The 26,529-nt window shown below is 48.9% G+C and overlaps 1 pseudogene; it reads right to left on the bottom strand.

The window, feature by feature from the left end:
• Positions 1-21,973: 21,973 nt before the first annotated feature.
• On the bottom strand, positions 21,974-25,460 carry LOC134433853 (zinc finger and SCAN domain-containing protein 2-like; annotated as a pseudogene).
• Between the last annotated feature and the right edge of the window lie 1,069 nt (positions 25,461-26,529).

The raw sequence follows: 26,529 nt of genomic DNA, 5'->3' as shown, positions 1-26,529 counted from the left end.
TCTGTCTGGCTGCTGTCCAGACACTCCCTCCCCAACCTGTAGTACAGGCGCCAAAAAGCAGGGCCTGGATGACCCTGCATTTGTTAATCCTCACCTTGTTGGATTCATCCTCTGGATCCAGCCTATCAGTGGTCCCTGCGCAGACCACTCCTATGTTTCTTCAGGTCAACACTCACATCCAGCTTGGTGACATCTGCAAAGATATCCTTGGTTCCTAAGGGCCCCTCAGTGTCACAATGGCCTCTTGGTTATACCAGGCCCTTTACTGTCACGCTGGTCTCCTTTGTTCCATGTACTGTCACGCTGGTCTCCTTTGTTCCATGGGGCCCCAATATGTGACTTTAGAATCCTTGGTTCTGTGGGCCTTCACAGTGTCACAATGTTCTTGTTGGTGCTGCAGTTTCATAGTAGCCCCTTGGTTCCATGGGGTCCCAGAATGTCACAATGGGCCCATGGTCACATGAGCTCCCACGCTGTCACCATGGTCTCTGTGGTGCCGCAAGTCCCCTCAGTGACACAATGGACTCTGTTGGGCAGGATGAAACAAGAAAGCCTTTTAAATATGACTGCCTAGCAAAAGATTTTGAGAATATAGAAACTATAAAGGAGATTGAAATGAAAGAAACCTTTGAGTTACCTTAGTTGTGACCAGTTCAATGTAATCCCCCCTGGAGGAAACAATTCCCTCTGCAAGCAGGCAGGCCTAAGAGTCAGAGCAGGCCTTGCAGCTTGGCAGATAGGGCCCAAAGAATAAGATTTAGGGTTTAACACGTAAACATAGTATGGTAATGTAGTGATTCTTATAGGTTGTGTGGAAATGTTATAAGATATGCATGCTGTAGTAGATTGGTTAATGAGAATCTGCATATTCAACACTGAAGACAATTTATTGTGTTGTAACGGGAGCTTCGCACTCTTTTTTTTTGCTCTCTTTTCGCTTGCTCTCCACGCTCTCTTATCTCTCTTCTCCCTTATCTCTTTGCCTGCTCTCGTGCTCCTCTTCGCGCCCTTTTCTTTCTTTGTCTCTTTGTCTTCCCTCTGCACTTCTTCACCCCCTCCTTTCTACATGCTCTCCACTCTTAAATCTTTGCTGTTGACTCTCTCACACTTTAAGCCTCTCCTCTCTGGGCCCTGCTTCGAGCTGCGGCTGGCAGCTCGCAACAGGACCCTTCACCCACGCCCTTTGTAATAAACCGATAGTTTCACAACTTGGCTTCAAAGAGATCTCGTCTCCATCCATCCCTACCGTGCGTGACCCCCGTCGCCTACAGGACTCCTTGTTTCCATGAGGCCACACAGTGTCACAATGTTCTTCCAGATTCCTCGAGGCCCCATCGTGTCACAGTGGCCCCTTGGTTGCACAGGATCCTGCAGTGTCACAATGTCCCCTTGGTTGCATGAGGCCCCACAGTGTCAGAATGGCCCCTTGGTTCCACTGGGCCCTGGAGTCTCCCAATGGTCTCCTTGGTTTTGCAGTGCCAAAATGGTGAAACCCCTTGGTTACACGAGGCCCTGCAGTGTCACAATGGTCTCTGTCGTTCCACAAGGACCCAGAGTGTCACGGTGCACTTCCTGGTTCCATGTGGCCCCACAGCACCACATTGGACCCCTGGTTCTATGGGGCTGCACAGTGTCACCATGGTCCCTTTAGTTCCATGAGGCCCTGCAGTGTCACAATGGCTCCAGAGTGTCCCAATCATCACAGAATGACAGAATCAAATAGGCTGGAAAAGACCTTTGGGATCATAAAAAAAACCAATGCCCTAATACTGCCTTGTCACCAAGACCATGCCACTAAGTGCCACTGGAGAGGGACAGTGACTCTGCCACCTCCCCCCGGGCCAGCCCATTCCAATGCCCACTCACCCTTTCTATGACGAACCTATTCCTATTGTCCAGCCTGAACCTCTCCTGATGCAGCTTAAGGCTGTGTCTTCTTGTCCTGCCTATCAGCAGATCCACACTCACACCCAGCTTGGTGCCATCTGCAATTTGTGAATGCTGGACTCGATCCCCTCAGCCAGATAATCAGTGAAGATATTAACCATGACTGGGCCCAGCACGGACCCCTGGAGGACACCACCAGTGCCTGGACACCAGCTGGGTGCAGCACCATCCCCACCACTCTCTGGGCCCAGCCTCCAGCCAGCTCTTAAATCTCCCAGCGAGGAGGGAACCTGCCCAAGCTGTGGGCTGCAGCTTTTCCAGGGAATCCTGTCAGAGACAGAGTCAAAGGCTCTGCTGGAGTGCAGGCGCACAACATCCACAGCCCTTCCCACATCCACAGGTGGGTCACCTGGTCATAAAAGGAGACCAGGTTGGTCAGGCAGGACCTGCCATCCCTAAATCCGCTCTGGCTGGCTCTCATCCCTCGGCCATCCTGTGGGTGCCCTGTGATGGCACTCAAGGTGATCCGTTCCATAACCTTGCTGGGCACCCAGGTCAGGCTAACAGGCCTGGAGCTCCCCAGATCCTCCTTCCAGCCCTTCTTGGGGATGGGCTCACATTGGCGCCTCCAGTGCTCTGGGACCTCCCTGCTGAGCCAGCACTGATGGTAAATGATGGAGAGCAGCTTGGGGAGCTCATCCACAGCTACCTCATCCCCCTGGGATTGATCCCATCCTATCCCATTCACCTGTGAGCATCTGAGTGGCTCAAGCAGGTCACCAACTGCTCCCTCCTGGATTCCAGGGGCCTATTCTGCTCCCTGTGCCCATCTACCATCTCAGGAGAACACTTGTCCTGAGGACAACTTGTTCTGATATTGAACATTGAGACAGACAAGATGTTAAACAGTTCAGCCTTTCTTTAGTTACTCTATTCTCCACTGCATCCAATAAAGAGTAGAGGTTCTCTTTATCTGGTGTTTTGCTACTAATTTATTTATAGAAACATTTCCTATTATTTTTAACAGAAGTGGCCAGATTAAGCTCTACTTGAGCTTTCATCTCTTTCCTTTTCTTTCTGCATAACCTAACAACCTCCTTAAACACTTTTTAGTTGCCTGTTTGCCTTTCAAAATGATGCATCATCTTTTTTCCCTTAAGTTGTTACCAAAGATCCATGGACAGCCAGGCCAGCCATTTTCCTCACTAGCCCCTTAAGATTACTTTCTTGAAATGTGTCCTTCCTTCCTGGACCCCTTTGTTTTTAAGGGCTGTTTCTTTTTTAAAAAAATCTGTGTTTTTTGAGGTATTCCTCAAATCTGCATCCCGAATAGGCCAAATCTGCCCTTCCTAATTAAAGTGCAGAAATTTTGTTGCTGCCCCTCCTTCTCTCACTGAATATGGAAAAGTTGTTCGTCACTGTGCCCCAGGCAGCCTACAAGCCCCACATCTGCCACCAGCCCTTCTCTGTTTGTGAACAGCAGGAGACAGAGTTTTCCTTGGCAGTGGGAATGTTACCAAAAATTTGGTAAAACAGAAAACTCCTTAACACCAGTGTAGCATTAAGAAGAAGCATTCTTTATTCAGCTGGATTCATGGGGGAGAGCTCTTCCCAAAGCCGTGCAGGCTGAGTGCAGGAAAGATTCTGTTAATTTTGTGTATTTTGCACACATATTCATTGATTTTCCCAGACTAAGCATACATATGACAATCATTTCTCCAGAATCATTAATGTATTTCCCCTTCCCTTAACCCATGTGTTCTTCTGTCCTGAGGATCTCTCTGGTGGTCCGTGGTGGTCACGGACCCCAGTGTTCCGGTGGGCCGGGCTGAGCTGGCAGGACACTGAGGCTGCTGAACTTCTACTTGCCCTTCTCACACAATGGGCACTGTGTGGTTTCCATAGGCCTGGGATTTTGGAGAACAAGCTCCAGGTGTCACCTGGTAGAGACAACGGATCATCTGGTAACACAAGGTCACAGAGTGGGCTATGACATCACAGAGTGGGTTATGTGAGGTCATCAAGCAGCTATGGCATGGACTGCCTCTCTGATATCACTGAGCAAGCTGTGACATAACAGGGCAGAGGTTCTAACATCATAGAGCAGACTATGACATCACAGAGTTGGCTGTGACATCAGAGACCAGCTGTGTGACATTGGAGAATGGGCTGTGACCTCAGAGAGCTGGCTGTGACATCCCCCAGAGGGGCTGTGTGACATCCCAGCAGGGCTGTGTGAGGTCACTGGGTTGGTCACTCTGCCCCAGCTCCCCCTCACAGTTTCTCCCAACAACTCCAATGCTGTTCATGCCCAGCAGGGTCCCTGTCCCCCAGGATCTTCCCAGCCCACCTGGAGCCACAGCCTCCACCAAAGGATGTTCTACAGGATCCACCCCAGAGCCTGACAGGGGAAAAGGGGCCAGGGCTGTGTCACCAGGACATCAAGGACGGGGATTATCCAGGTCCTTGTGGCCGGGTTGGGTTCCCCAGGGCAGGAAAGATGTCTGGCAGCTGGAGAAGGGTCTGGGAAGGGCCTCCAAGGTGGGGCTGGAGCCCTTGGGCTGTGGGCAGAGGCTGAGGGAGCTGGGCTGGTACAGTCTGGAGCAGGGAAGGCTGAGGGGCTCCTCATCCCAGCCTGGCAGTGCCAGTGAGGAGGGGATGGAGAACACAGAAGCCAGGCTCTTCACTGGGGTCTGGTGGGAGAAAAAAGTCATTGTGTGGAAGAGGAAACAGGAGAGATCAGCCAGGACAGGAGGAAATTAAATGAGTCAGGCTGGTTTCAGCATTTCCTCAACACCAAGAGCAGGCTGACCTCCCTTCTCCATCCAGGACTGACAGCTTTGCAAATCAGGAATTGTTCAAGCTGTTCTGCCCCCACTCCAGGGTGAGCACCCAGATACAAGAACTGAATTGTGTTTATATCTATCACAGAATCATGTTTGTCTGAAATTAATTTTAGTATGGAAATTGCTTGTGGATGGAGGAACTCATCAGACACTGCTGGGACATTGCACATAGCTCAGGGAAGGGTGTGACTGTTATTAAATTGTGTCCTGTTACACTATGGTCTGTTGGCCATGAAGAGAAACTTCCTGTGCCTCTGAGTCTCACCAGTTCCTGACCCCCAGAGGACACAAACCTGATGAGTTGTGGTTCCCACTTCAGTGGTGGCACTTGCATCTCCCTCCATAGTCAGAGCAGAGCTCCCTTGTCCCACAAAGTCCCTGGCAATGTAGAAAGGAAGGAAACAGGGCAAGATGTGGGGATCAGGGGCAGGGCAAATTCAGGGAGAAGAATGACTTTTGCATTTGATGGAGCCCTGCCTTCCCTTGGGTTTGTTGACTGGCAATAAATGAACATCCCTCCGTGTCTCTGGTAGTTCCTTCTCCAAGGAAAGTAGGTGGGAATTGGAGCCAAGGAGCTGAAAGCTGCAGGTGCAGCCTGAGCTGGAGGGAGCTCAGATTTGCACAAGGCTGCTCTGGGTGCCACAGCATTGATGGGGGAAATGGTGGGGTGAGGGTAGGGACAGAGTGTGATTGATTGTCAGTCATGAAGGGTCTTGATTTTCATATCTATTCCAAGTGCATGAGGAGGTACTTGCATTCAGTGTCAGTTGGAGAACTGTGCATGTCAATTTATAAACATGGGGAAAAAGCTTAAAAGGACTTAAAAAAATCTTTTCTTACTGTCATTTTATATAGAATATATTCAGTTTGAATACACTACTCAAATCTGTCCAATTAACCACAAAAGATATGAAAATTAAAATCAAATTATTCCAAGAGGCTTGGCTGGTTAAGGTGTTCTGAATGTTAATGAGCCCTGGGACACTGAATTCCTGCACTCAACAGCTGAAGGCTGAACAAGCCTCTGCAGCAGGAAAATTCAGCAGCAGCCTCCAAGTTGCTGAGGATGTCAGCAGCCCCCACTGAGGCCATCCCTGCCCAGAGACCGTGGGGGAATGGGCAGACAAGAAGAGCGTCCCTGGGGCTGGGGCAGCACAACTGAGAGGCAGCAGCGGCTCCAGCTGGGAAATGGAGTGTGGAATGTGGCTGGGAAAGCCCTGCCTGGGGTGTGCCAAGGAGGACAGACATGCCCTGACTGCCCTGCCCCAAAAAATTCTCTCAGTGAGACGTTTAAAAAGAATTACAATTGTTTGTGTACTCTGAGTTGGACTCCCTGGGGAAATATTCTCAGGAGCTCAAAAGAACCAAACAGCATTTACTGGCAATTTTAGAAAATTAGAGGAGCTTAGCAAAAGGTTTAATGCCACATTCAATCAGCAGAAAACACTTCTCAAAGCATTACCTTGGCCCATTCAACTTAACAAACTCTTAGCTTGTTCAATTTTAAGTTAATCAAAATTTGCAAGAGGAGGTTATTAGAAGACACAGAGAGAGAGAAAGACAAAAAAGATACAGAGAAGCACACACACAGCTACGAAATCCTGGATTCCAGCAATGTTCAGATGGAAATTCCAAGAGGAGGTAGGGTCAAGATGTGTGCTTGCCTTGTGGTCAGCCTTCAATACCCTTTGGTCTCCCTGGGCCCTTCCCCCAGGTGAGACTTGGGCTCATTTGGTCCCTCAGGAGCTGGGCTGGGGCTCCAGAGGTGGCTGTGGAGCATTGCCTGTGCTGTGCCAGGGACTGGCAGACACTGCTGGGCTGGGATAGAGACTCTGGGGGGATTGGGGTTCCAAGGAAGGGTAGGGATTCTAGGCAGGACAGGGCTGAACCTTCCCTGTCATCTCCCACACATGAAATGTTTTGAGCCAACAATGTCCTCCAGTCTCTCACAATAGGCAATGTTGGAGGTGAAATCCCAATTCAGGCCATGGGCACCTGGAGAAGGACAGTTCTTTTCCATAGTAATGAAAGCATGGAGCCCCAGTGTTTCAGTAGCAGATGAGAAGAGACCTTCAACATGCCAAGGTCAGCTGGACCAGTAAGGAGGCCCAGGAGGCCAAAGCAGCCAGGTCTGTTCCACGTTCCCTTAATTTTATGCTGCCCTGAAGTGTCACAATCGTCTCTGTGGTTCCCCAGGCCCCACAATGTCACATGACTCTTCTGTTCCATGATCCTGCAATGTCACAGTGGATCTTTGGACCCTGGGGGTTTGCAGTGTCACAATGGTCTCCTTTGGCTCCACAGTGTCACAATGGACCATGGATGACATCAGGCCCTGCAGTGTCACAATGGAGCCTTGGTTCCATGCAGCCCTAAGCGTTACAATGGCCTCTTGGTTTCAGAAGCTCCCACAGTATCATAATGGCCCTCTTGGATCTGTGGGGACCCCCAGAGTCACAATGGTCTCAGTGGTTCCATGAGGCCTCACAGTGTCACAATGTTTTGCTTATTCCATGGGGCCTCATAGTGTCACCATGGTCTCCATGATTCCATGAGTCCTCTCAGTGTTGCAATGGTCTCCTTGGTGCCAGGGTGCCCCAAGGCGTCATAATGGTGCCTTGGTGTCATGAGGCTGTGAAGTGTCACAATGGTCTTTCCATGGTTCCATGAGGCCTTGCAATGTTACAATGGACCTCTGGCTCCATGGGGTCTCACAGTGTCACAATGGCCCATTGGTTCCATGACACCCCAAAGTGTCATAATGGTCTACACAGTTCCACGAGGCCCCGCAGTGTCACAATGGACCCTTGGTTTGATGGGGCCTCTCAGTGTCACAATGAACCCTACATTCCATGGAGCCAACCAGCGTCAGTACGGTTCCCTTAGTTCCATGAGGCCCAGCAATGTCACAGTGCTCTCCATGATTCCATGAGGCACCACAGTGTCACACTGGTCCCTTGGTCTCACAAGGCCCCACAGTGTTACAATGGTCCCTTGGTTCCATGGGCCCTGTGCTGCTGCATTCCCTCCTCCCCTTCTCAGGCTGCCCTTCCAGCTGAGAAATGTTCCTTGGGCCTTGGCCTTGGCCAACAGCCCCTGGGCTCAGCTCCTCTGCAGCTCATCACAAACACTGTCTGCTCCAGGCACTGCTGCTGCCCAACCAGCTCCTGGTTCCTTTAGGAGCAGCCCTGGGAACTGTTTCTGTTCCCTCAGTGGCACAACATCCCTGTTCTCACAGTGCCAAAGAAAGCTGTTGATGCCAAGTGTGGCCAGGATGAGCCATTGCTGGGACTGAAGCCCCTCTCTTGGGGCCCTGCAAACAGCGCTCCAAAAGGAGCCCTTGGAGCTCTCCTGGGCCAGCGACTCCCTCTGAGTGGGGCCTCTCCCAGCCGGGAACTCTCCCGTTTGCTGCACTTGGGGATCCTGAACAATGACGGAGCCTGGGCCGATCCCCCCACTCCTCCAGGCTCAACCCTTCACCCGCTGGGGAGATGCCAAAGGACCCACAGGGAGCATTGCCTGCCCTCAGGGGAATTTCTCATTGGTGCCTTGCACTGACTCTTTGTGTCAGTGTGCACACAGGAGTGCCTGTGCTGGGGAAATGTGGAAGAAATGCTGCTCTCTGAGGGGTTTTATTGCCTTGGATAGTTGAGTCAGTCAGGCCTGTAAGTGAGGTTAGGTCATGAGGTCTAAGCGAAGTTAAATGCTGCTAAGAGTTTTTCTTCTGCTAAGTTGTTATGTTTAATATAAGTTATAAGCAAAGTTGAATATTGTAAATTATTTTTCCACTGTTAAATCATTAAGTCATAGGGTATAGGTTAGGTTAAATACTGTTAAGTGCTGTTCTTTTGCTAAACTCTGATGTTTAAGATATCAATTAAGATTAAGGTATAATTTAAGTCCTGTTAAGTTTGGGCTGTGTTCACCTTTTGAGCGATATTCCTTTTATCCTTGCCCTCACTGTCCTTTTGTTACACAAACTCACATGGACAGTTCTTGGTTCGTTCCTGGTTTGATTGCCTGGATTTGGTTTTGTTTTGCTGTTGCTTTGTTTCCTTGGTGTGCCTGAAGTGTCCAGTCAGGAACACAGTGACTCTTGCCAAGGAACTTTTTGCTGCTGTCCCTTAATATTAAATCTGGTTTTTGCTGATCCCTTGCTGGGGATTTTTTCAGTGCTCTCAAGGCCTCGTTCGTAACAGGGTGAAGGAGCCCTGGCCCAGGCTCTGGCCCTGGCGGACATGGGGACGCTGCCGGGGGGTCCCTGTCCCCCTGTGCCACCCCCAGGCCCCCGTGTCAGGCTCTGGGGTCGATCTCGTGGAACATCCTCTGGGGGAGGCTGTGGGGCTGGGGGTGGGGGGACCCGGGGGGACAGGGGACCCCGCTGTGCACGAGCAGTGTTGGACTGCTCTGGGGGGAACTGTGAGGGGGGCCGGGGCAGAGTGACCTCCCCAGTGACCTCAGACAGCCCCTGTGATGTCACACAGGCCCTGTGATGTCACACCATCCCTGTGATGTCACACAGTCACCTGTGATGGCACACAGCCATCTCTGCAACCTCACACAGCTCTTGGGATGTCACAGAACTTCTGTTATGTCACACAGCCTGTGTGATGTCACACAGTCACCTGTGATGTCACACAGTATCCTGTGATGTCACAGAGCCCCCTATGATGCCACACAGCTTTTTTGTGATGTCACAAAGCAACCTGTGATGTCACAGCCCACTCTGGTATGTCACACAGCACCCTTGTGATGTCAGAGAGCCAACTCTGTTATGTCAGCCTGGAATGTCATGCAGCTGCACTGTGATGTCACAAAAGACTCTGTGATCTCAGAAAGCCACAATGTGATGTTGGAATCTGTTCTGTGATGTCACAACCTCCTCTATGATGCTACACAGCCACCCAGTGTTGTCACAACCCACTCCCTGATGTCACAGAGCCACCTTCTATGATGGCAGAATCTGCTCTGTGGCCTCATACCCTATTCTACGATGTCACAGCCTGCTCTGTGATGTAACAACCCCCCTCAGTGATGTCACAAAACCCTCTCTGCAATGTCATACTGACACTCTGTAAGGTCACAGCACATACTTTGACCTAACAGCCAGCTCTATGATGTCACATAGCCATGCCATGATGTCACAGCCTTCTCTATGATGTCACACAGTCCACTCTATGATGCCGTAGCTGCACTATGACATCACGCAACAAACTCTGCGATGTCACAGCCCAATCTGTGACCTCACACAGCCCACTCTGTGCTGTCACACAGCCCCTTGCTGACATCCCCGTTGCTCTGTGCCTCTATGACACAGCCACAGAGGTGCTGCTGTGACACAGCCCCCTCTGGGACATCCCACAGCCCCTGCCAGTGCTGAGCCCCTGTGAGCTCTGTCTGTGCCCTGCTGGTGTCCCTGAGGGGCCCTGGCAGCGTCCCAGCCCTGCTGGGCTGTGGACAGGAGCTGCTCCTGGCCAGAGCTGTCTCTCTGCAGCGCTGCCCTTGCCAGGAGCTGCCTCTGGGCCAGGAGCCCGGCCCAGCTCAGCAGCACAGACACAGCACAAGGACTTTAATGTGTCTGGGGCTTTGGCGCTCTTTGCATCAGACTCAGTCTATCAGAGTGTGCTCAAAACCTCTCAGGAACTCAAAGTCAGATTGAAATACAGAAGTTTTCTTGAAGGGTCAATGGGTCTCATTAAAGGACAGAACTGAGAAAGTGTCCCAAGGTTCCAGGTAGAGCAGAACACTGGTGGCAGTGATGACAGGTGGGGACAAGCAAGGGAAAGGTGTCCCTGATGCTGAGCAAACCTGTGCCTCTGTCCCTGCAGGCTGTCAGCATCCCCCGGCTGCCCCACCTGGCTGGGCCCTTCCTTTGCTGACAGCTCTGCCTCCTGCCTGCCTCTGCCTGCCCATACAAAGCCTTGGGCTGCTCCAGGCTCCTTCTGGGGGACGTGCTGCACCACAGCCCTGCCCTGCCAGGGAAACTCTGTTCTCTTCGTGTTCAGTCTTGGCCTCCCCAGCTGCCCTTGGTGCCATTGTTTTTTTCTCATGCCTATATCCTCTATGAAGAAAAGCTCCAGAATCTCACTCTTCCATCCCTCCCAGGCTATTCCTGTTCTGTCCTCAGTCTCCGCCCCACTGATCCCAGAGCTATCAGATTCTACATCCTGGTTTTGTGATGAGGCCTCCATCCTGGAAGATTTTGTGTCCTCTCAAAAGTCTGTGAAAATGGAAAAATCGTGATCAAAGTTATTTTCTCCCAAATCTTGCAGTGACAGAAAAAAGGGTCAATATCTTTAAACTGAATAAGGGTGGATTTACATTTGTAAGGAGGAAATATTTTACAATTATAAGAATGGCACAGAACTCCAACAGTGTGGAGAGCATTATCAATAACTGGTTAGCTGAGAAAGGCCACACTGATATAATGCCACTGGTTAAGCTGAAGGAGAAAAGTCAGCAGTCAGCAAGCTGAAAGGAAGAGTCAGCAGTGACCTTGCTGCAACATGAGGATAGGGAGTTGAGATTAGTCCTGAATATATCCTAAGAATATGTAGAAAGTATCAAAAGTAGAACCATAGGAATGTAGAAGTAGGCGTAGGTGCTGATATGTAAGCTGACCAATCCTGAGCTCAACTTTTGCAATATGTATGAAGCTCATTATTAACTGTATTTAACCCGCTGTACTGATCAATAAAATTGAGCCTGTGATGATCAAACTGATGTCCTGGTTCCCTTCCGTCGACAAATGGTGGAGAATGCGGGCATAACCGAATCTCTGCCCTTTTTCTCGGATTAAAAGAAAAAGGGATTACACCACGGTCCGGAAGTTGGGTTTGGGTCCCAGCAGCCGGGACGGTGCCGGAATTTGAAGCACCCTTAAGGTTCACAACGGTGACTTAAGCCAATACGTGTCGCAGGAGCCTGGAGAGCTGCAACAGCGCGCGCTGATTAATAGGTATGGATAGGCAAGCGGCATATGATTTATTTACCGCCTATTTAGAGCGGCATGGGATAAAAGGGATAGATTTAAAAAAGGAGTTACCAGGGTTATTAGCTTATGGCCATGCTAAGGGTATCTTTTCTAATCCTCATACAGTTCATGAGTTATCAGAGTGGAGAAAGTTTGGGGAAATATTGTGGGATACAGTACTAGACGATGATAAGTCAGCAAAGAAATTCGGGAAGTTATGGCGGGTGGTGTATAACACGTTACTTCAGCAGGTCTCTGAGAGAAAGGCAGCAGAAAGGGCAACAGAAGCTCATAAGAGGAATATAGGGTATGGTCGTGAAGATGATCCCCTGGCACCTTCTGTAACTAAGGTACTTATGCCTAAGAGTCCCCAGCAAAGTGGTGTGGAGGATTTCTCTATAGGCGCAGTGGAACCGTCTGCACCTTTCCTGTCAGAGGGGGAGGGCGAGTCGGATGGTGGGGGTAGGAGCAAGCCAGCTTTGCCTCCGCCACCAGCTTCAGGCGGGTCGGATGGTGGGGGTGGGAGCAAGCCAGCTTCGCCTCCACCGCCAGCCTTGCCTCCGCCGCTACCCCTCAGTGAGCTGGCTCAGGTTACAGCTTCGGTGGGGGAAGAGTCCATTTCCCCGCCAGAGCCAGCTACAGCGGGGGGGCGGATTGCCCCCCGCAGGCTGGCTCCGCGTGAGCCGGCTCCGGTTTCACTGTCAGCTCCAGCGGGGGAGGGGGGGCTCCCGCTTCCCCCGCACGAGCCAGCCTCTGCTTCACTGCCCCCCCCGCGCGAAAGCTCGGTGTCTGCACCGAAGCGCCAGCAGCATAGCACCCTTAAAGGGCCAGATCCCATCCCAGGGGCACACCGTGATCCATGGGGGGAGATGGCTAAACAGAGGAGGGAAGCTTGGGCTGCTTTGGCGAAAGAAGTAATGCAAATGGGGGATGGTGAGGCGGTGGAAATAGCTTCTAGTCTTGCATGTCCAGTTACATACACATCACAGTATGATGCACAGGGGAACCTTACGCATAATATAGCAGAATATACTCCCTTAGATTGGAAGCTGTTAACTCAGCTACGTTCTACGGTTAGTCAGTTTGGAGTAAAAAGTGAACCTGTTAAGCAAATGTTAGATTATCTTTTTAATACTCAGGTTTTATGTCCTAATGATTTAAGAGGAATAGTTCGGTTGATATTTACTCAGCATCAGCAGTTATTGTTTAATGCACATGACCCATTACATGGAGTAACAGTAAAGGAGCTGATGGGCTTAGAGGCATTTTTGCGTACAGAGGCACAGATGATATCGGGAGCAGATAAACTTAGAGAGTCTATGTGGTTAGTGCGTGCTGCAATAGACATGGTTAAAGAGCCAGGAGGGTTACCGGCTTATATGGGTATTAAGCAAGGAAGGGAAGAATCATTTGGAAATTTTATCGATAGAACAGCTACTGCTATAGATTGGGCTCGTGTTGCAGGGCGCTATTGAAGCAGTGTGCTTTGCAAAATAGCAATCCAGCAACCCAAAGAGTGTTAGCTACTTTAGGGGCAAACTGGACTATTGAGGAAGCATTAGAGTGAATGGCATTAATGCCAACAGCTTCACAGGCATTTATAGCAGAAGCCTTAAAGGAATTAGGATTAGGGTTGCAAAAGCGTAGTCTACTCAAAATCAGGTGTTAGCTGCTCTTGCTCCTCTCCAAAGCGGCTCACTGGCAGTCACGTAAAGAGGCTCGAGACCATTCATCAAGTGTTACCGATGCGGCAATGAGGGACAGACACAAGTTGCCGCCGTGACATCGGAGACACCAGCAGCTGCCGTAACATCGCTGCTACCTCCTGTCTGCAACCCGCAACAACACGGAGCCTCGGCTTGGATTTATCAGCAGCAGTAGACGTCACACTAATGATGAACCGGCCTGAGAGGATACCCACTGGAATAAAGGGTCCTCTTATACTAAATGGACAAACATGTGGAGCATTATTGCTGGGACGTTCCTCTATAACTATGTTGGGATTATTTGTTTTGCCTGGTGTTATCGATGCGGACTTTACAGGGGAAATACAAATTATGGCTTACACCCTTTATCCTCCGATTAAAATTACAAAAGGACAACGCATTGCACAATTGGTACCACTGTCACAAATGACATCGGGAATACAATCATTTACTGGGCAAGCACGGGATGAAAAAGGTTTTGGCTCTACTGGTGTTACACTTTTAACTGTGGATTTACAAAATAGACCAAAACAAAAGGTTGAAATTACCTATGGGCATCAAAGCATAACCCTTTATGGATTATTGGATACAGGAGCAGATACTAGCATCATTTCTCCAGAAGCATGGCCACAACATTGGCCTCTATTTCCTTCATCAAACATGCTCACAGGAGTAGGAGGATTTACATTGGCAAGTAGATCGCCGTCTTTGTCTGTGTGCATTGAGAATCAACAAATATCTGCTGTGTTTTCAATTGTTCAACTGCCTCCTACAGTTTCCTCTTTAATTGGAAGGGACATTTTAACACAATTGGGAGTGGTGTTAACTAATCAGCACCCTTTGGGGTAATTGCCATTGCTTGGACTTTCCCCATTCCACTCACCTGGAAAACAGATACACCGGTGATGGTTAAGCAATGGCCATTAAAAGGGGAGAGTCTTATGCATGCCCATGAATTGGTACAGGAACAATATGCAAAAGGGCACCTACAACTGTCCACAAGCCCTTGGAATACACCTATTTTTGTAATCAAAAAGAAATCAGGGAAATATCGTTTGATACATGATTTGAGGGCTGTAAATGACCAAATGGAACCAATGGGGGCCTTACAGCCTGGTCTTCCAAATCCAGCTATGATTCCAGAACACTGGCCACTTTTAATTATTGACCTAAAGGATTGTTTTTTCACTATTGGCCTGCATCCTGATGACATGAAGAGATTTGCTTTTACTTTACCAGCAATAAATCGTGGGGAACCAGATAAAAGATTTGAATGGACATCTCTTCCGCAGGGCATGCACAACTCCCCCACTTTATGTCAGCTTTATGTTGATGCTGCATTACAGCCACTACGTCGTAAATGGCCAGCAACTATAATATATCATTACATGGACGATATTTTGTTTGCACAGCAACAGCCATTCTCCTCTTTACAGATTAACACCATTATAAATACTCTTGCTGCATATTCACTTGTTATTGCTGCAGAGAAAATTCAGACTACAAAGCCCTGGAAATATTTGAGATGGACTTTGACGGATCAAATAGTGATACCACAAAAATTGGAATTACAATTGGACATTAAAACTCTACATGATGCACAGAAGTTGCTGGGAGACTTACAGTGGCTGAAGCCTATTGTGGGAATACCAAATCACTTATTAGAAGCCCTACGGCCTTTGTTAAAAGGCGTGGACCCTACTACTCCTGTACACCTGACAAAGGAGCATCGTCTTGCCTTGCAGCAAATTAGTAACTGTGTACAGCAAGGGTATGTGTCTCGTCGACAACTCGACCACCCCATTGACCTTACTATTTGGAATAGCCCTTGCCACTTGCTTGGTGCTCTCTCTCAGTTGCAAAAGAAAACGGGGGAGATACAGGTGTTGGAATGGTTATCACCACCACTACAGCATAAGAAAACAATATCTTCAAAAATTGAACAATTGGCTGCATTAATCAAAAAGGGGCGTCTCAGAATTCTTGAAGTGGATGGTAGAGAACCTGCTAATATTAGATTGCCTATGGAAAAAGAAACCTTGGACTGGTACTTGATAAATTCAAAGAATTTACAAGAAGCATTATTGATGTCACCTGCTAAAGTAGAGACTAGTAAATTAGTGCCTAGAGTTTTGCAATGGATGACAGAATGGAACTGGATTACTCGACCTTTAAGAGAAGAAAACCCCATAGAAGGAGCTATTACAGTTTTTACAGATGCAGGAAAGAAATCAAGGCGTGCTGCTGTTACCTGGCAAGAAAAAGGACAATGGAAGCATCAACTCCTCACAGCAGACCCTGCAGATAGCTTACAAACTTTGGAATTGTTAGCAGTAGTATGGGCGGTGTCCAACTTACAGGAGCCTTTAAATGTGGTCACAGACTCTATGTATGTTGCAGGAGTAGTCAAACGAATAGAGGAAGCAGCAATTAAGGAAGTGAATAATAAACGATTGTATGAGTTACTGATACAGTTAAGGAAGGCTTTACGAGAAAGAAAGGCAGCATATTCTGTGATTCATATTAGGAGCCATAAGTGGTCTGAAGGTTTAGGAGAAGGGAATGAACGTGCAGATAAATTGGTTACCCTACCCACTGATAATTCTTGTCCTATTGACAAGCACACATTGGCCAGAGAAGCACATAGTAGATATCATCAAAATGCAAGAGGTTTGGCAAAACACTTTGAGCTGAGTTTGTCAGAAGCCAAGGCCATTGTCAGAGCATGTCCAACATGTAGTTATCATAATGGTGGGATAGGTCTAGGCATCGGGGTTAATCCTCAAGGTTTAAAAATAAATGAGATATGGCAAATGGATGTTACACACATAGCTAGATTCGGTAAAGTCAAGCATGTGCACGTCACCATAGATACATATAGTCACTACATATGGGCTACGGCTCAGGCAGGACAGAAAGCTATACAGGTTATCAGACATCTGTTAAGTTGTTTCGCTGTTATGGGAGTTCCAAAGAGTATCAAAACGGATAATGGTCCAGCTTATGTAAGTGCTAGGGTCCGGAAATTTTTGAATCAGTGGTCTGTTAAGCACGTGACAGGTATTCCACACTCTTCTACTGGACAGGCAATAGTGGAAAGAGCAAACGGTACCCTTAAGCAGTATATTGAAAAACATCAAGATTTGACAGATCCACAAGCATGTTTGGCTAAGGTTTTGTATGTGATTAATCATTTATGCATTTTTGGGGAAGATGATACCCCCCCTGCAATGAAACATCATCCGAGGTCAGGTCAGGAAAATACTAAGGAAACAGAGGTCTGGGTTAAGTATAAGAACCCAAATACAGGATTATGGGAAAAACCTGCAAAAGTATTATATTGGGGTCAGGGGTATCTTTGTGTTTCCTCACCTACAGGGCCTTTGTGGGTGCCTGCTAAGTGGACTAAACCTGTTTTTGATGCAGCCTCTGGTGGATCACCTTACGGAGGAGGACAAGAAGCGACTGGGGAAGAAACTGCTTCTAGTCCTACAACCACTACTGTTTCAATTGAAGGGGTACTCGGAAGCGGTGGACAGAGCACTGACACGTCACTATCGGACGGCCCAGGAGTTGATTGGTTTCATTGACTCATTATCAACTTTTCACTTAACAGATCCAGCGAAACTACATTGCCTTGACTGTCACAATCCACATTGTGCTGCCTGGATAGCTCTGCGTTGTGGGGGCTGTAAAAGAACTTTTTGGATAGAACAATCACTATTATGGGATTTGTGGTGTCATACTTGTGAACACGAGCATACGTGGGGAAAAAGCTGGCAAGATGAATTAAGGAGACAAACGGGGCAAAACGCATATATAGCTTTAAATCTTTATGAGTCTCCTGAACAGAAGGTTCTTGCTTATTATCGATGGGAAATACAATGTATTGTAAATAGAATTAAGGTTCAAAGTAAATCACGTATAGTTTCTATAAGGTGTAGGAAATTAGTGCCTTTAACACAGCATTCAGTTGTAGGACCCTTCCAAGGGGATCCTGATAGAGCATTAGATTGCTGCATTGATAAGTTGCAAAAATTAAGTTTGAAAGTGGCAGGACCAGTGAAATTAGGAGCAGCAAGATTGAAGACAGATAAGAAAAAGAAGGCAAAAAAGGGAACGGTCTCATTTGAATAGGGGTATCAGTGATTGCTAATTAATTTTCTATGATTAGAACAATTTTACTGTTGTGGGACCCTCGGGAGGATATAGTTGTTGAGGAGGATAACGAACAAGAACTACGATTACGAAATAAGATACACCTTGTGTTAAAGGAAAGACCTTGAGCTGTTAGCCTCATATAGTAAAAAGGCTGAAGAGGCTTTGCGATCACCACCATTGAATTGGTTGCATTGGGTTGAAGATACACAATTTTATACTGGTCCTTACTTACATTCGCTTCCTTGTTATGTTTGCAAAAAGGATAAAGATAAATGCTATGCATGGGTAGCTTTGCATTGTGCAGATTGTAATCAGGTTTATTGGTATTCACAGAAGTCATTGGGATATTTATGGTGCACATCTTGTTTTGGAAAGTGGATTCGAAATCATATCTGGGTTAGAGCTCTTGAACAAAGTACTGGCCTGCCAGGACGGACAGGATTACAGCTCTTTGAGAGTGCAGAACAAGTGGTTATAGCATATCTTAGGTGGAAGTTACAGGAAAACCTTAGAATATTTGAAATTACTAAAGCCTCACGCATCATAGCAGCTCGCTGCAAAGCTGATTTGCCTTCAAACTTACCTCGTGCTATACTTGTGAGCAAGGATGCTGATTTAGAATTAGATCAGTATATTCAAGAATTGACTCAGCCTTACAATAGACAATCTAGCAAACCAGGGAAAAGACAGCGAAGAAAGGAAAAACAACGTAAGCAGAAGGAAGAAAAGGAGAAGCAAAGCAAGCAGAAAGAAAAATGAGGTTTGTTTTTGTAATACTGCTCAATGCTGTAGCAAGTGAGGCAGTAGGAGTAACACACTTTAGTCAACCAAGGGAAAATTTATGGGTAACGCTTGCTAATCAAACTAACCAATCATCACTCTGTCTTAGTCTTGGAGGAGTCACTAACCCATTTCGAACATGCCTGGTGGGACTTCCGGTGTGGTCTCCTGGAGAATTTTGCAGTTTGATAAACAATCAAACCTTATGTATGTCTAACATGTCAAACATCACATTGCCGGTGCAACAAGGGTATACTGCAGGTCAGAGTGATGGCTATCATCAATGTTTACTAATCCAATCACTTAACACCTCTTTGCATTCTCCTCCTGAAGAATTGGATCTTTTTGGAAGTACAAATGCCAGCATATCTAACACTACAGCTGGTGGATGGTTTAGCTTCAAACTTTCGGGTGCTCAGAATTTAAACCAACCTAAAGAAACATGGGCCACCCTAGATTCATCCCTGAATGTGAGTGAATTCTCTCCACAGCATTACAGTCAATGTAACGGCACCAATATCACGGCACCAATGAAATTACCCACAGGAATATTTTTGATTTGTGGAGACAGGGCATGGAATGGTATACCAGTTAAACCACAGGGTGGACCCTGTTTTTTGGGAAAATTGTCACTGTTTCATCCTAATGTGTCCTTGCTAATGCAGCTGAGTCAAAATTCAAACAGGAGAAAACATAGCATACATGACTTAGACTGCAGCAAGATAGGAGATCCACGGTTTTGGGGCACATTCAAACAGGTGGTGGTTTCAACGATCTTACCAGGAGGATCTGCCAATAAAGCCATGAATTTAGGAAAACAATTAGGATGCTGGGCAAGGGATGAGCTGAACAAGACATCACAAATTCTAGACATGTTAACTGCAGATGTGCAAAGTGTTAACCATGCTGTTTTGCAAAATAGAGCTGCTGTAGATTTTTTGCTCTTAGCACAAGGACATGGATGTGAAGAGTTCGAGGGAATGTGTTGCATGAATCTGTCTGATCATTCGGTGTCCATTCACACTAAGATAAAAGAATTACAACAGGGACTTCACAAACTTAAGAAAGAAGACGGTTTAGGAATTGACGAATGGCTTAAAGGCCTGGGACTCGGACCGTGGCTGAGGAACCTTGTGATCTATGCTATAGGACTGCTGGGTGTAATTTTACTGTTTTTGCTTATTTTGCCTTGTATCTTTAACTGTATCCAAAACATGGTCAGCCGTACAATAGCAAAAACATGGCAAACTAATCTCCTTGCACAAGAAGAAAACGGGGGAAATGTGGAGAGCATTATTAATAATTGGTTAGCTGAGAAAGGCCACACTGATATAATGCCACTGGTTAAGCTGAAGGAGAAAAGTCAGCAGTCAGCAAGCTAAAAGGAAGAGTCAGCAGTGACCTTGCTGCAACATGAGGATAGGGAGTTGAGATTAGTCCTGAATATATCCTAAGAATATGTAGAAAGTATCAAAAGTAGAACCATAGGAATGTAGAAGTAGGCGTAGGTGCTGATATGTAAGCTGACCAATCCTGAGCTCAACTTTTGCAATATGTATGAAGCTCATTATTAACTGTATTTAACCCGCCGTACTGATCAATAAAATTGAGCCTGTGATGATCAAACTGATGTCCTGGTTCCCTTCCGTCGACAACAGTTATTCCAGAGAAGTGGATTTCCCATCCCAGGAATTGTCCAAGAGCAGGAACTTTGTGCAACCTGACATAGGGAAACCCCATCCCCTCCCCAAGGACAGAATTCCTTTACTGTGGGTTGTCTGATGTGCTGGGTACCCTCACAACGCTTCTGCCCAGAAAGTCTTCTGAGGGCAGCCAGGCTGCTGCAGGGGCAGTGGCCTCGCAGCCATCACCATGGCAGCCCTGTCCCCTGGGCCAGGCTCTCCCCTTTCCTCTGCCCCTGCCATGGCTCTGCTGGCATGAAGAGTTTTGTCATTAATATCTTGTCCCCAAGGCGCTGGGGCCAATGGCTTCCCAGTCAGGCTCCTGGAGCAGAAGTGGCTTTTCAGAGCCGAGCCAGGAATGAGCCCTGAGGCAGCAGCTCTGCAGTGGTGGCCACCAGGCCGAGCTGCCAAGGGAGGCTTCTGGCCATGGCCTGCAAGCAGCTGCTGCTGCCAAGGTGCCTTTGGTGCCTCAGGCTCTCCCTGGCACAGCTCCCAGCACGGCACTCTGCCCTTGTGCCCGAGCCCTTCCCTGTGCTGGGGCTGGCCTGGGGCTTTTCCTGCAGCGGGACCTGCCCTGCTGATGGCACTGAAAAGGCAGTTCCTGCTGGAGCAGGAGGCTCTGCCTGCAATGGGCTCCAACAACTCTGGCAAGGCCCTGTTTGCAAAGCCCCCAGTGGGAAATGAAGGAGGGGTGTCACACTGCTTTTGGGGTGAATAATGCTGAAACCAGCTTGACTCCTCCATCCCAAAGTTCAACATCCTCAGAGGGAGCTGAAGCTGTGGCAGAGCTGGAAAAATCCCCTGAGAAAGGAACAACCAAGTGACACACCACTGAGAGCTTCTGCAGAGCTGCTGAGCTGGCACAGCCTGGGCACATCTGACTGACAGGGCAGCACCTCAGACTAGAAAAGCCCCATCCCAAATTTTAATGGCAACATCTCCTGACATTTCCCTTCTTGGGGGGTGTGAAAATTCCTCCCTGCAGTGGGGACACCCCTCAAGGTCACTGCTCCATCCTGAGTCGAAGGGATTTGCACACAGTCATTGGTCTGCAGGAGTAACATCGATCTCTGCATAATTACAGATTTTGCTTTAATGCAGTTCCTTTGAAATAATTTCTTAGTGCTCTGTATAATATATTATACATCTCTTACATCCTGGTTAAATATTTATGATTCAGGCAATTTTCTCTAATCATTACCATAATATATCATACATATTTATATAAAACTATCTGGTTTGCCATCCCTAATCCTGTGGGACAAATTCTACAAAGATTTAATTCCAATTTTATAATTCTTTACACACAAACTCTGTAAAAGTCTGGAACTGGGATTGGAAACCACTGCTCCAAGGCTCCTCTCACAGAAGGAGTTGAGAAAGCCTGGAGGTCCTTGGGGGTATTTTGGGATCTGTGGGGGCTACTGGGGCTCCTTTCTGCACCTCGTGACCCAACATGAGCGTCTCTAATAAACATTGCCTGAAGCTCCCACTGTGCCCATGACAGGAACCCCTGTGAGTGTCTGGAACATCCCGGCTCTTTGGCAGCCTGGGGACTCCTGGGATGTCACCGTGGAACCCCCGTGAGTGCCTGTGACAGATCAGAGCCTTTGCAGCCCAAGGTCCCCTGGGATGTCACCATGGAATGGCTGTGACTGCCTCTGACCACAGGGCTCTTTACCATTCCCAGAAAGCCCTGGGAGGTCTCCATGGAGCGCCTGTCTCTGCCTGTGACATTCCAGCTCTGGAACAGCCTGGAGACTCTTGGAAAGTCCCCATGGAACCCCTCTGAGGGCCTGTGACAAATCTGATCCCTAGCAGGCAATCACCACCAGGACCCGTTGCTATGGTCAGTTTCCATGGCAACCATCACCAGACCCCTGTTGCTATGCTCAGTCCCTCAACAGCTCCATGGAGACCCCATGCCAGGGGTGGTTGTCATGGAGACCAGCTTGGGCCTGCAGCCAGAGCCCAATGTTACGGCAACCATTTGCAGCCCCATCCCCAGGCTCATGGGATCCCAGAACCACAGAATTGGCTGAGCTGGGAGGGACCCATCAGGATCCTCCAGTCCAACTGCTGGCCCTGCACAGGACACCCCAACAATGCCAGCCTGGGCCTGGCAGTGCTGTCCAAACGCTGCTGGAGCTCAGAGAGCCCTGGAGCTTCCCTGGGGAGCCTGGGCAGGGCCCCAGCAGCCTCTGGGCAAAAACCTTTCCCTGACATCCAACCTGAGCCTGCCCTGACTCAGCTGCAGCCGTTCCCTCCACTCCTGTCCCTGGGCACCAGAGGGAACAGGTTCCCACAGCCCCAGCCAGGGACCCGCTCTCAAGGCTGTTGCCATGGCCACCAGGGCTGGGGCCAGCTGGGATGCTCGGTTTCCATGGGCCGGGCTTCAGGAATGGGATTCCCCAATTTCCTGCTCCCGCTAAAACCGCCCTGCCTTCACTGCCCTCCAGCCTCCCATGGAAAGCACAAAAGGCAAAGATCCCGGGCTGGGATAAGAACAATTTATTGGGAAAAGCAATGAGATAAGGAAAAAATGGAACAGAAATTATATTGATAACAGAAGGGATAAGAAAAACTATTTACAGGGAAAACTAAACACAATTCACTGGGTCTGCCTGGCCACAATTTCCCCTGCCTGGAAAGGACACCCTTCTCTTCAGGGAGAGAGAGAGTCCCTTTCCTGCCCCTAGGAATGACCTGAGGTGGGAGTAAATGTAATGACAGGGCCATGGCCAGACCCTCATGTTCTTCCATCCCACATCATATCATTGGCAGGAGCAGGAAAGGTACAGCTGTCTTCCCAGCATGGATCACAGGGAAAATGGGTCCCCAGGGCTCTTCCCAACGTGGGTTCTCCCATGGGGGATAAAGCTGGAGCAGTGCATGAACTCTTCCTGCAACTGGGGCATGTGCAGGGTTTCTTTTACTGGTGACTCCGTTGGTGTCTGGCCAAGTGAGAGCTGCTGGAGAAGCTCTTCCCACACTGAGGACACTCATAGGGCCTCTCCCCAGTGTGGATGCGCCGGTGGGTGATGAGGGTGGAGTTGTGCTTGAAGCCCTTCCCGCAGTCAGGGCAGCGGAAGGGCCTCTCATCTGTGTGAATCCGCTGGTGCTGGAGGAGATGAGAACTTGTATAAAACTTCTTCTGACAGTCAGGGCACTTGTAGGGCTTCTCCCCAGTGTGGGTCATTTGGTGGATGATCAATTGGGGCCTCCTAGTAAAGGTCATTCCACATTCCCCACACTTGTATGGCCTTTCCCCAGAGTGGATCCTCTGGTGGCAGCTCAAGAGAGACTTCAGACTGAAGCTCTTCCCACATTCCCCACATTCATAGGGCCGTTCTCTGGTGTGGGTCTTCTGGTGGGAGATCAGGTTAGAGTTCTGGCTAAAGCTCATCCCACATTCCCCACACTCGTAGGGCCTCTCCCCAGTGTGGGTCTGCTTGTGCCTGATGAGGTGGGAGTTGCGCTTGAAGCCCTTCCCGCAGCTAGGGCAGAGGAAGGGTCTCTCATCCGTGTGAATCCGCTCATGCAGGAGGAGATCAGAGCTGGTGTGAAACCTCTTCTGACACTCAGGACACTCGTAGGGCCTCTCCCCAGTGTGGATGCGCCGGTGGCTGACGAGGGTGTAGTTGCGCTTGAAGCCCTTCCCACAGTCAGGGCAGCAGAAGGGACTCTCATCTGTGTGAATCTGCTGGTGCTGGAGGAGACTGGAGCTGGTCTGAAACCTCTTCTGACACTGGGCACACTCGTAGGGCTTCTCCCCAGTGTGGATGCATTGGTGGGTGATGAGGGCGGAGCTGTAGCTGAAGCCCTTCCCACATTCCCCACACTTGTAGGGCCATTCCCCGGTGTGGATCATATGGTGGCTCATCAGGGTGCTGCTGTGCCTGAAGCTCTTCTCACACTCTGAGCACTTGTAGGGCTTCTTCCGATCATGAAGCTGCTCATGGACCACCAGCGCTGAGCTTTGGCTCAAGCTCTGTCCACCTTCATGGCTCAGGGTGGGTCTTTCCTCCTCAGAGCACACTGGGCTGGCTTTGGAGCCCCTCTTCCTGTGGGATCTCTGAGGCATTTCCTCCCAGTTGGAATTCTGCACCGTGGCACTGCACAAAATGGCCTCTTCCACGAGGTTCTTTTGGGGGAATTTGTCCTTCTTGGTCTCTATCCTCAGCTCCTTGTCTGGGGCAGGAAGGACAAGGAGAGGATGGGATTTGCCTCCGTGCCACAGGGAAGGACAAGGAGATCCCCCCAGTGCATCCCCAGCAGGACGGCGTTGGCAGCAGGGTTGTACTGCAGCTGGGGGCCGTGCTGGGCTGGGAGATGGAGCAGGAGAGAGGGGGAAAGGGGCACTCACTTCCTCCTCACCTGCCTGGGTGTCCTGAGGCATCTTCCTCTTCCTCGCAGTCTCTCCCTCCATCTGGCTACGTTTTAGGAATGGGAAATCCCGTTTTGGGAGGAAAACAAGGAATCAGCACACTAAATTTTGCACCAGACTGAAGGCAAACCTGGGGGAGAGTCTAAACCAGAATTACAATTCAAAAACAAAGTTAGGATCAAGGCAATGATACAGAAACCCTGCCTTAAACTTACAGAGTCAGGATATAACCTGACACCCTGTTGGTCACGGTGCTGGCTGCAGTCCTATTAAATGGTGGCTGCAGTCCTGTTGGAGTGATGAACGTGATTCTGTCAGAGCAGTGATCCTGTAGAAGGGTCTGGTCTTCCTCTGAAGGTCCAGTGGTTAGTTATGGAGCTCTTGTCCTCTGGGAATCCAGTAGGCAAGCTGCTCCTGGTATTTCCAGCCTATGCTTATATCCAGGTAGGAATGCTCGGGTCCTCCCCCTGGGCGGAGCATCCCACAATGGGATGATGGAATTTTATCAGTCCTGCAGTGACACTCAATGGCCCATTCACAGAAGATATCTCCCCTGGAGGGTGTTATCAGGGGTGAGTCATGGAAGAGATAAAGAACCCTACCCCACCTGTTTATAGCAGTTGATGAAGATGGGGATTGAAAACATGCATTTGGTTACATCTTGCATGGCAACCTGAAACAGTGGGGTAATCCCTGCTCAGGGGTGAACAACACCCCCCTTACCCAAACTGGGTCAGGTGAAAATCCCCCACCCCAGGAAGGCCACACACACAGGGGACAACGTCACACTTTCCCTGCCCCAGGTGAGGTCTCTGTCCCTGTCACTCCCTTACTCTCCCCCCTTTTCTCTTTCTTTCCATCTCTTTCTCTACCTCACATTTACATTCAATAAAATCCACCTTAGATTTGGTCTTTTTAGCACCTTAATAGGGGCAGAGGAATCTCTCCAACAATTTTCTTAAGCAGATTGCGACATTATTTTGCCATAGTGGGTTCAGGGTACAGTTGTCTGACCCCACGTGCCTTTGACAACAGCATGGTTCCTGTCCTCTGAGGAGGTTGTGGTTCTCTCTGAAGGAACTCTTGGAAACTTGGACACAGCTTCCTCTGAGCAACTTATGGGAGAAATGATGAGGAAAATGGCTGTTGTAGGTGGCCAGTGAAAAAGAAAATATTTTGTTTTCCTTGCTTGAAAAGTTTGTTAAAATCACTGGAAGAAAGGGAGCAAATGATACCAGTGAGACTGACAAGGTTCATTCACCCCATGGTGAGGAACACAAGGCTGCTATAAATCCCACAAAAAGCCCAGCTCAAGTAGCTAAATTCCCAAATAACTCTGGAATTCACAGGCTTGGGTTCTTTGCCAAATGTGAGAATCATTATTCTCTTCATCCCTGTCACCTTTGTGACAGCTACTAACAGCTTCCCCTTCCTTTTAATAATCTGTATTGGGCCAAATTTCCACTTTTCTTTTATTGGAACCTGCCAGCTGCTGAGCTGGAGCTGTGCAGGAACCAATGAAACTTGGAATTGCCAGAGAATTTCTTCTATTGTCAGTTTATTCCTGTTTGGGATTTGTTTGCATTTCCATCACATGTGACTCTCGGGAAAATCAAATATTCATCAAAGTATTTTATGTAGGATTAAGTTTGATTTATGCCTAGTTTATTTTGTCCAGTGCCCTGGGGATGCTCAAGGGGTCTCTGTGCCTCTTGCCCTGGGGAACGCTCAGGAGGAATTTGTTGGGATTGTCTCTCTCCCAGACACCCCAGGCCATGCCCTGGGAGTGTCCTTGTCCCTGTCACCTCAGGCAATTCCCCAGGGGGTCTCCATCATTCTCATCCCAGGGGATGCTGAGGGGTGTCTGGGTGTCTCCCTCCCTCTCATACCCTGTGCCAGAGGTGCTCGGGGCAGTCTCTGTCCCTCTCAGCCCAGGGGATGCTCGGGGGTCTCTGTCCTCTCACCCTGGGGGATGCTCGGGGGGTCTCCATCCCTCTGGCCTCAGGCAATGCCTGTGCAGGGCTGGGGACCAGGGGCTCTGTGTCCCTCTCACAGCTGAGGGTGCCCGGGGCTGGGGGGGCTCTCCCACCTTCTCACACCTGGGGAG

This window comes from Melospiza melodia, unplaced genomic scaffold (assembly GCF_035770615.1).
Source record: "Melospiza melodia melodia isolate bMelMel2 unplaced genomic scaffold, bMelMel2.pri scaffold_28, whole genome shotgun sequence".
NCBI classification, from domain to species: Eukaryota; Metazoa; Chordata; class Aves; order Passeriformes; family Passerellidae; genus Melospiza; species Melospiza melodia.
Note: the sequence above shows the minus strand (reverse complement) of the source record. Positions and strands in the feature narration are given on the sequence as shown.